Here is a 9790-nt window from a genome sequence, read left to right as displayed (position 1 = left end):
GAAATCATTCATAACTGGGTCTCAGTAATGAGAATCACATGACAATACAGATAGCGTTAGAGTATCTATCCAAGCCTAGCTAGTGCACCTCAAAAATGTTATGGGAACACTACTTCATACCGTTACTTCGAGTTCCATCTGATGTGTACTGCATTATTTTGCTAGAAGATTCATTTTTGGAAGTAGGATATAACTTGTGAAGCATATATTTATTGAATCTCCCCGTGTTCTGAAATTTCGCTCAGGGATCATCCCCTTCTTCCGCAATCCTTGCCGCTGCTGCAGCAGCTGCAACGGTCCTCCTAGTCGAGGAAAGATACCCAGCTTTGCCTTTTAAGCAACGGCTCACAGCTTTCGTGGAGAAAATTTACGGGATCATCGGAGACAACTTGCTTGGACCTTTGCTTTCCCTTTTTATCCAGATATATCCAGATGAGTTCCCTGTTCCAAAGTAAATCTTATATACAGCAAGGAGGGATGGCCTTTCATTTCTTCTGTTGCTTGCTTCTCCTGCAAATTTGCTGCTTCGCCGCCTTCCATTGCTGTCATTCTTGCTTTTGTAAGTTATTCCCAGCAGAAATGATTGACTGCTCGACAGTTTTTTACTCTGTTAGCGCCAAAAATCGGCCTGATAGGTCATGGGCAAATAGCAAGGCCCACCAAGCCCGATACACAAGAGAGAGGCCCACAATAATCCAAGCGAAGCCTACCATCGAAGACGCAGCAGACAAGATGATACAGTTATCAATGCAATACCGAAGATTCTAGGAAATTTTGAAATTGAAGTCGTAACTACCCAACAATGGTTATTCACAACACGAGATTACAAATAGCCGAGAAAACATCAGGGATCGCACATTTGCACAACAAACATCAATACTCAGTTTCGGCTATTTTTACTTATTCCTGTAAAGCATTTACTTTCAATTGCTTTAAACTCATGCTTTATATTATCGTAGTTGCATCAGAATTCATAACCTCCTTCCCAAAATGGCACGAAATCTGAAACAAACAACAAATCTCAAAAAATCCTCTTTTTCGGAGAAAGGTATTTAGTTCGAGAACCATATCAGCCAAAAAAAACTGTATGTGAAAGATGATCCTTGCCCATCCATCTTTTATTTCTGGATCATAGAAAGTCACTAACCCACCAACTAATTTCCCATTGGGTCACACTGAATCTCTTTTTCGAACTTTTTGCAAGATATCTTTCTAACTTCACTCTTGAAAGTGCTGGTTATACTCTTCCTCTAGCCATTTTCTGGATTCCAGTTGTTCAGAATGGGCAGATCCTTGTCAATCCTCTATGCTTATAAGCAAAGCAGTCTAGGAAAGGCAGCCTAATTCAGTCAAGCAGTTATATGCTTATGATTTTAAATAACAGTTCAAGGCCAGAAACCACGCATTGAAGTCCCACACCATCCATGTGGGATCCAAATCTCCATGCCCAACTATTAGGATCATAACATATGATTTTAAAACACAATCGTTACAGTACAATCAGCAAAAGAGAATTTCCCTATTTTTCGTTGTCCCGATTACTTCATTTATTAGGTGTAACTGGGGAGAAAAATATTCTCGCGATTTCAGCGGCTTCACATTGGTTGTTGCTCTAGGACAGCTCTGCAATTTCCGATTGTTCATAATACTTTCCGTGTTAGAAGCACATGACACTATTGATTGGGGCAGAAATTTGTTTTTTCACTTTAAGTACAGGACGCAGATTATTGTTCTAGCTTGAAGATGCACGACATTGTCTGATGTGCAGCGTTTACATTGAAATACAAATTAACGACTATCTGTTTCCCTATCAGAAAGTGCTGAAATTGAAAGCAAACGGAATCGGGACATTGATCGGTAGATTATTCGCGTGCACTGCTGGAAATACACCACCATCAGAAGTAATCGACACAACTGGCAACATCAATTCCTTCATTAGAGCTACTCTCTACGGTAGGCTCAACCGTAAGTGAGAAACTCTTTACTTGTTTTAGCAGTTAATCATGCTTCATAATCATATCCGGATAACAGATACTTGTCGCTCACTCCATGTCCTAACTAGTTGTTTCCCATACTCAAAGTCTGTCATGTGATTAATGACAATGTAAATCATAAACCCCGAGATCATCATGCAAATACCACGAACTGGCCAACCCATGATCAGCAGTATAATATTGTCGCAAAGTACTTATGCATCGTTAGCTTTATCATCGACCTACATATGTGCTGATGCATAGGCTCTCTCTCGGATGAAGTCCTCGACATGCTTTACATTCTTTCTTTTTTTGCAGCATTGTGTATAAAACTTAGTTTTAATGAAGGAGGATAGGAACATCACATGATTTTGTCATATTAATCTCTTCCGAGTTATTCCTTTCCTCCCATGTTTATTCAACTCTAGGCAGCTGCTGGGTGCAAGGAACTGGGAGCTGGAACTGGTCTTTCCAACTGGATGGATCCATGTTTGGCTCCTGAGGACAATCCAGCTATTCTGCGAAATCAAAAAGATAAAGCCTGATAACGGTGACATCAGGCAAAAATTCAGGTATCATTTGTCTTTGAAAGAAACCTTTGCGAGATTCCTTTTAAAGAAAAACAACTATTGATATCTGAATTTTAATTTATCTTTAAAGAAAAGTGACTATTAATACCTGAATTTTAGTTGACAAATTAAGCATTCTTTTAAAAATAGAAAATAGGAAAGAACAAGGAAAATAAATACTACATAAATAGATAAAAATAACAAATAAAAGACCAATTCGGATCCATTACATTCAGCCCGTCCTGTGTGACCGAGATCCACTCGATCTGGTGCATCAGTCCATTAGTGAACCTAATAATTGCAAACGATTGAGCGTCTATGTCTCGCGAAGAAGATGTAATCAATGCAAACAGGAGAAATGCACGGGAAGAAACTAGGCATTATATTCATAGTGTAATTAAATCCTAAACATGTCACCTGATTTAATCAAGTCCTAAACCTCTTTTTTTTTTCAAAAAGTACAGTTAGAATCCTTTCAATAAACATTACCTATTCAAAATTGATTTCTCGACATTTTAAAAATCCTTATACATACTCTCTTATCTCTATTAGTGAATGAAAATCTACATGCTTCTGATGAATAAAACTCATCTTTTCGCTCCGTCTAACTTAAACAACGAGAGAGAAAGAAACTCGAGAACAAGAAGTATCCATTCTTGTCTTTGATTGGAGTTGCTGTCCAGGACTCCAGTTCACTAATCGAGTTTTCATGAAGATCAAGTCTACATGTATCTACTAATTAGTTATGGAACATGGCTATGTGCAAGCGTGCCGGCTATAGGAGAGTACAATGACAAACATGGAAAACATTTTTTATCCAACAACGTCGAGCCTTGTTGATGGACATGAAATCCACATGAATTGTGTTAGGATTCGCCATACAATCATAAAGAAAATATAAAATAAGAACGAGAAGGATAATTTGAGACGCAAGGTTTTATCTCAATTCACCTTTTTTCAGTTGAGGATTCTATTATATAATTAGCACATCACACCTGTTGCATCCCTTAATTGTAAGAGAAATATTATATATATATATATATACACACACGATAGCTATATATGAGTTTAAGCCAAAATTACTAATAAAATATGAGCTTAAACTTTGGGCGTTACCACTACACAGTTAATGGGGAGTATGAATGACATCTCAACAAATGTTACACCTAAAGATCTTGGGGATTTGTATGTTACCAAGCCATCTAGTCAGTTGTTCTCGAATACAATACCTGCTCGAAGTACATGATGGAGCAAGTACATGATCGACCCGGACGGATGAATTGACGATGGAAATCGTTGGAGGACGGAAGACGACATCGGCCTCGCGAAGAAGCACATCAACGTCAAACCTCCTCCTCGTCTGAAAGCACGTCGCACACCTACCGACCGGTGCGTCACGGGCCCGCCGCACTCCATTAAGTAATGCGAAAATAAGTGTGAAAGCTTTAAATTCGCACGATTGGGGAAACTCGTTCGTAACTTCCTTGGCTAGTTTATAGCTGCCCAATTGAGATGAAAATAACGAATTTTCTTTTGTAAATAAATTCGGAATAGCAGCTAACGTCAAGCTGGTGTCCAGGGTTAAAACTCGATGCGAGAAAACGAGTTTTATTTATTTATTTATTTTAAAGTAAATAGAATAGTGGGAAATCCTATTGGAATTAAAATTTATTTTGTAAAAGTTTTAAAAAGATGATGGGTTAACACCATTAAAATTTCGAAAGTAGTAGACCCATGCCACGTTTGCACCAAACTATGTTTCACTTTTAAAAAAAAAGGGGATTCAAGCCGATAAATTGAGGCAAATTTTGCAATCTTAGTAGATCTTCGAAATGTGAAGAGCTTGGAGCAAAATTAGCAAGTTCTCCATTCTCAATTCATTTTCATATCGTCTTTCCAAAAACGATATCAATCATGATATCCATACATGTAAATTTTAACATCACATGCCAATCACTTGAGTTGTTTTTTCAAGTTAATAATTTAAAATGTGGATTTGAATAGAAGCTAAAGAAATGTAAATTTGTCGTGGTTGAAATCTTTCGTGATTAAAAAATTAGTGTAAGTTAATTGTGGCATGTGTATATTAATTGAAATTTTTTTGTGATGGGAATCTCTCTTAGGTCTTGTTCTATCGGAATTGATTTTTAGTACCCATTAAACCTTAAATTGTACCTAATAGAAGGTAAATTCCTGTCTAAACGCAGGTCCACATAGCCTCGGATCCCATGATCGACCGTTATGATTGTATGCTAATTTAAGCGGGACCCCAATTCAGGCAAGAATTTTCTCGCATTAATTGCATCTGTTTTGCTTTTTTTTGGCTAAAATCGAAGGCAAACCGGTTTTTTTTTTTTTTTGAGCAAATTGTTTTTTTGGGGTCGTCGCTGATGATACGTGTGAAAAGCCGCAACCGTTCTCGAGGGGCCCGACCAATCACCACCGCTGACTCACCAAACCCGACAGCATCCCACATCCGACGGCCACGATCGCACCGAACGTGGGGCCCCGCGGCGATCGCCACCGTCCCCTCTCTCTCCTTCTTCAAAATCATACTCCACGTCCCACCGTCGCGGACCGCACGTCCTTCTGCAATGTCGCGTGACGTCATCCGGGACGCGCTTCGACGCGCTCCCTCGCGTCTTGCCGTCACGCGACCCGTTGCGTGAGCTCCCTGCGTGGGGCGCGTGCTGTTCACGTCCCCCCTGGCGACAGTTGGGGAAAGGGAGCCTCGTACGTTAATCTAATCTGCCAAGGAAGCTGCCGGATGGCCAATTCCTTAAAAGGCGAGATCTTTTGGGAGGCATATATTATTATAAGGACGTGGAATATTCTTTTTTCCAATTTTTTATTTTATTTTTTTTCCTCACGACGTGGGTAGGGTTTTTGAATTTTAATTTGCGCTTTTTTCCTACAGGGGGTGTTCTCGATTTTTTTGAAAACGCCGAGCGGGGGGGTTCGTCGTACGATCTAATTCGATCCGATGGCGATGCTACAATTTTTCCCAATTTCGAATTGCAGAGCTTAAGGTGTTTTCCTAATGTGCGATGCAACAGTAGGCGAGTTTAATTTGTAAAAATTAGAAATTTCTGTGGATGAAGTGATGCGCGTCTTTATATAAATAATAGGTACCGTGTTATTGGAATTCATAATAGATGGTCTCGACATTGACCAGCAAGTTTCAAACTAGCCCTTTTACCTGGTAAAGAAAGTGATGGGCTGAGGGGGCGAAAAGTAGAATGATTGATTGGACTAGGTCTCCATCGAGGTCACCAAAGCTACTACCGATAACCCCACCAACTTCGTTGGCAGCTTTAGAGCATGGATGGGTCTGAAACATTGTATCATAAAACTTCCTATGGATAAACCAAAAAGTGGGTAGACTCAACGCCTTGTGACATTGGCAATGCTGCTTATTAACCTCACCAAACATTAAAATGTCCCTTATCATCATATAAACAGGTGATGTTAATTGGATATCCTATTATATATGAGCTTCACCCTAATAAATATCGAACATCTTTAAAAACGACGTGACATTGTATATAGATACCAAATTTCTATATGCCAATGATAATTATAGGCCTATTTTATAGCAAAAAATGAGCTTGTGTGCCCACAGCGATCTACATGTATTAAGGTATGAGAATGTGGCATATGGCAAATTCCACTCAACCCGATGAGAATTGCTTGAACATGACTTATTGACCAGTAAAGCCTACTTAATTCAAGTAGAGTTTGAATTGAGTTAAGAGTAATTGAAGAATGAGATTGAATCAAATTTGAGATTATTCATGTTCGTCTTAAACAACACAAAGACGAACTTAGGTGGCTAAATTAATTCATGTGGCTTGACTATTGGTCTATTTAGTAGAGTCGAGTTCAAATCATTTTGCTTAGACTTGAGCAATTAAAAAATCTATCATTTCTCTTAAATGTCGTGAATTTAAGGGTGCATTAATTTAGACTCTTGTATTTTTAGTCTTTACCTAATTTAAATATCGTGGCTGATGCATGTTGAATTTTTCTTAAATTAAAATATATGAAAACTTTTACAATATAAAGATATTAACACGAGAATTTGTATATTGGATTTCATAAATTTTTAAAGTTGGATTGATATTTTAAACTTTTACTGAAAAATAAAAGGTTACCTTTTCCTTTTGAAACAAGATAAATGAACCGGTAGGTAGGCGAGGTGAATGTACAATAATACATCCATGAAAATAAGGAACATGGAAATAAAATCTATTTATTTTTCCATTGGAACGTGAGTTAATGCCTGCACTTCACAATGAAATGTAGTCATGTCATAATTGAGTCTAGTAAAGTTCAAACTCAAATTATTATTTTTCTTTTGGAACTTTTAGAATAAAAAAAAAAAAAAGTTGGTTTATGCACTGTCCCCCTAGCATAGTTTTTTTTTTTGTTTTCTAGTACAAGAAAAATCACCTTAAATAAATAGCATATTGACTATCTATTTACCTATATAAAAATATTGTCATGTCAATGCGGGATATATGATCAATTATATGACTAGGAGGGGATTGAAACGGTGTAAATTCTTTAACAATATCATATTATTGAAAAATCGGATTTAAAATTCCTTCACATCAATCAGAAGGTTTCCATGAAACGGAACAAAGTCATGTAAGAAAAAAGATTATAATAAAAAAAAAAAGCAAATAGAGTTGGTGAACTTCTTACACGGAAAAAGAAAGATTTGGTCAGCTTCTCTTTCCTCTCAAATCCACGTATTTCCTTTGATACCATGATTCCCTCCTCCACCCGATTCTTTTCTTTCGTAAATGATATACCTTATTTATAAGCCCCTCAATCCATTTCATAAATTTCAAACTTGAGATTTACTCATAAATTTCATTTTAACATCACACCAATAAACTTCCTACTTTTTACAAATTATCACATGTATTAAGACCATATAAGGAATAAGTTATGAAAATATTATCTTTATGGCGCCACGCGAAATTTACCATAATTACATTTCGACATTATAGATTAATTACTTTCCCCTTTTTTACCGGTGGGTTGATAAAAAAGAAGCAATGCAATAATTCCGACCATTCATCTACCGCCTCCGAGATTTCGAGTTTTCGCTAGATTCGAGCAATAACTGGCGGGGCGGGGGTGGGGGCGGGCGGGAGACTCCCGATCGGACCGCGTGTGAGCTGTCCTCCCCCTGACGGGATTCTCGTAATAACCCACGCGGACCGAGGTCAGTGTCGGGATTTCGCCCGATAAAAATGACCCGCAAAGGCGTTTTCGGATGTCTTAATAACGAGCTTAGTCGTAATTAACAAAACTCCTCGAGTCCTCGACTTAGACAAAAAGCCCGACGCGGTCGGAGGGAAGGAGGAGAAGCAGAAGGAGAAGCAAACGCAGGAATAAAAATCTCGCCAGAAATCGAGGAAGAAAAGCGAAGCGAAGCGAAGCGGCAGAGGGAAGCAGACAGCGCACCGAAAGCAGCTTCGGAAAAAAATCTCGAAGCTGTTCGATCTGCCTGTAGTGATTGTCCTTGCTGCTTCGGAGGGAGCGAATCGGAGGAAGCCGCCGCCGCCGCCGCCGCTGCTGCTGCTGTTGCTGCGAAGTTCGCTCCGGCGGGCCGGCGATCGGATGATCTTGTGCGGCGGGCGGGGGAGCAGATCGAGACGGGAGCGGAGTTTCTGACTTAGATCGAGCTCGGTCGAAAATGGTGAGGATGCCGTGTGATGATGCCGCGGCGGCGTTTCGACTTTTTCTCGTGGTTTTTTTCCGGATTCCGTTTTTCTCGGCGGGATTTTGGTTGTTGACTCGTTTCTTCAGTCTAATGGAGCGATCTGTGTGGTAGATGAATGTTTCGAGGGGGGAATGTGGCTGCTCGTAGTGTCGTGTTTCTCGCGTGTTTTCCGGGATGTGCCGTTCTACTACATTGTGGTGGCTCGCGAATCTGAGTGCGGCGTTCGGTGTTTTTGATGATGAAAGAGCGGTTTGCGTGTGAAAAGACTTGAATTTGACTAGATTAGGGTGGAGTGGTGATGGTTTGTCGATCGGAATGGGTTCGAAGTTGGACATTTTGGGGTGATTATAGTGGCGCTTGCTTTGCTGCATTCGGCCGCAGTTTTGGGCTGAGACCGGCAATGAACATCCACTCGATTCATTGGTTGGTGAAACTGGATAGATTGAAGATGCCGTGAATTTCTTTAGTGGAAGCTGGGGTTTGACTTGAATTCGTACTCGATTGAAAGGTGGAGATTGACAAATTTTGACATGAATTCTCTAGGGAAATGAGTTCATTAAATAATGGGCTCAATCGAAACACTACGGCGTTCTTGTCTTTGTAGTTTAATTTTTAACAACATGGCTTGTTTGTCCTGTTTTTTATTTCATAGGGAAAAATCTTTTGTACTTCTCTACTAGACCGAATCTCAACAAAACTTTGCTCATGAAAAAACAAAAACAACAACAACAAAGCCAAGCCTTATTCCACTAAGTGGGGTTGGCTATACGAATCCAGTTATGGCAATGGGTTCGTATTTCTATCCGGTCTCTTGTACGGTCTAGGTGCTCTGTATCTTTCCTTGTCGTCTTATTTGATGTCTTTCTAAGACTTCTCCTGCCCCTTCTAGCTTGATTCTCCATCCCCTGATCATACTGGAGCCAAAGGCCTTCATTTAACATGACCACACAATCTCTAATGAGCTTATGGCTTATCCTCATTGGTGCCACACCTACTTTTCCTTAAATAATTACATGTCTAGTCCTATCCTTTCTCGTGTGTTTGCATATGCAACCAAGCATCCTCACCTCTACCACAGTCATTTTCCATAAATATTGTTGCTTAACCGCCCAGCACCCTGTCCTTGAAGAATTCCTAGCCTTATTGCCTCGTCATATAATATTCTCTTTAGCTTAAGTGGCATCTCTGGAAAAATTGCTCACTTGTTGAAATCCAGTTTTAGCACAAAGCATTTGAATTTTTAGTATCTCTCACTTTAATTGTGTAAATACATTGCTATTCAGATGTACTGGGAAGGGCTGATATTTGTAAGTGCTTCTATGCCGGCTGGCCTCTATGTCTGTTTTGCATGTGGATGCATTTAGAGATCATGCCTTCTACTGCAAATGAAGTTAAACTTCGGAGAAAATAGCTTTTACAAACATAAAAACCTGGTTATCTCTCCCATTTGGTACCTTTGTTCAACTTTTTCTCAGCCTAGGGGGGCGTTCTACGGAGTTAAACTTTTTCTG

This window comes from Eucalyptus grandis, chromosome 8 (assembly GCF_016545825.1).
Source record: "Eucalyptus grandis isolate ANBG69807.140 chromosome 8, ASM1654582v1, whole genome shotgun sequence".
In the NCBI taxonomy this organism is placed as follows: domain Eukaryota; kingdom Viridiplantae; phylum Streptophyta; class Magnoliopsida; order Myrtales; family Myrtaceae; genus Eucalyptus; species Eucalyptus grandis.
This window is presented reverse-complemented; position numbering follows the sequence as displayed.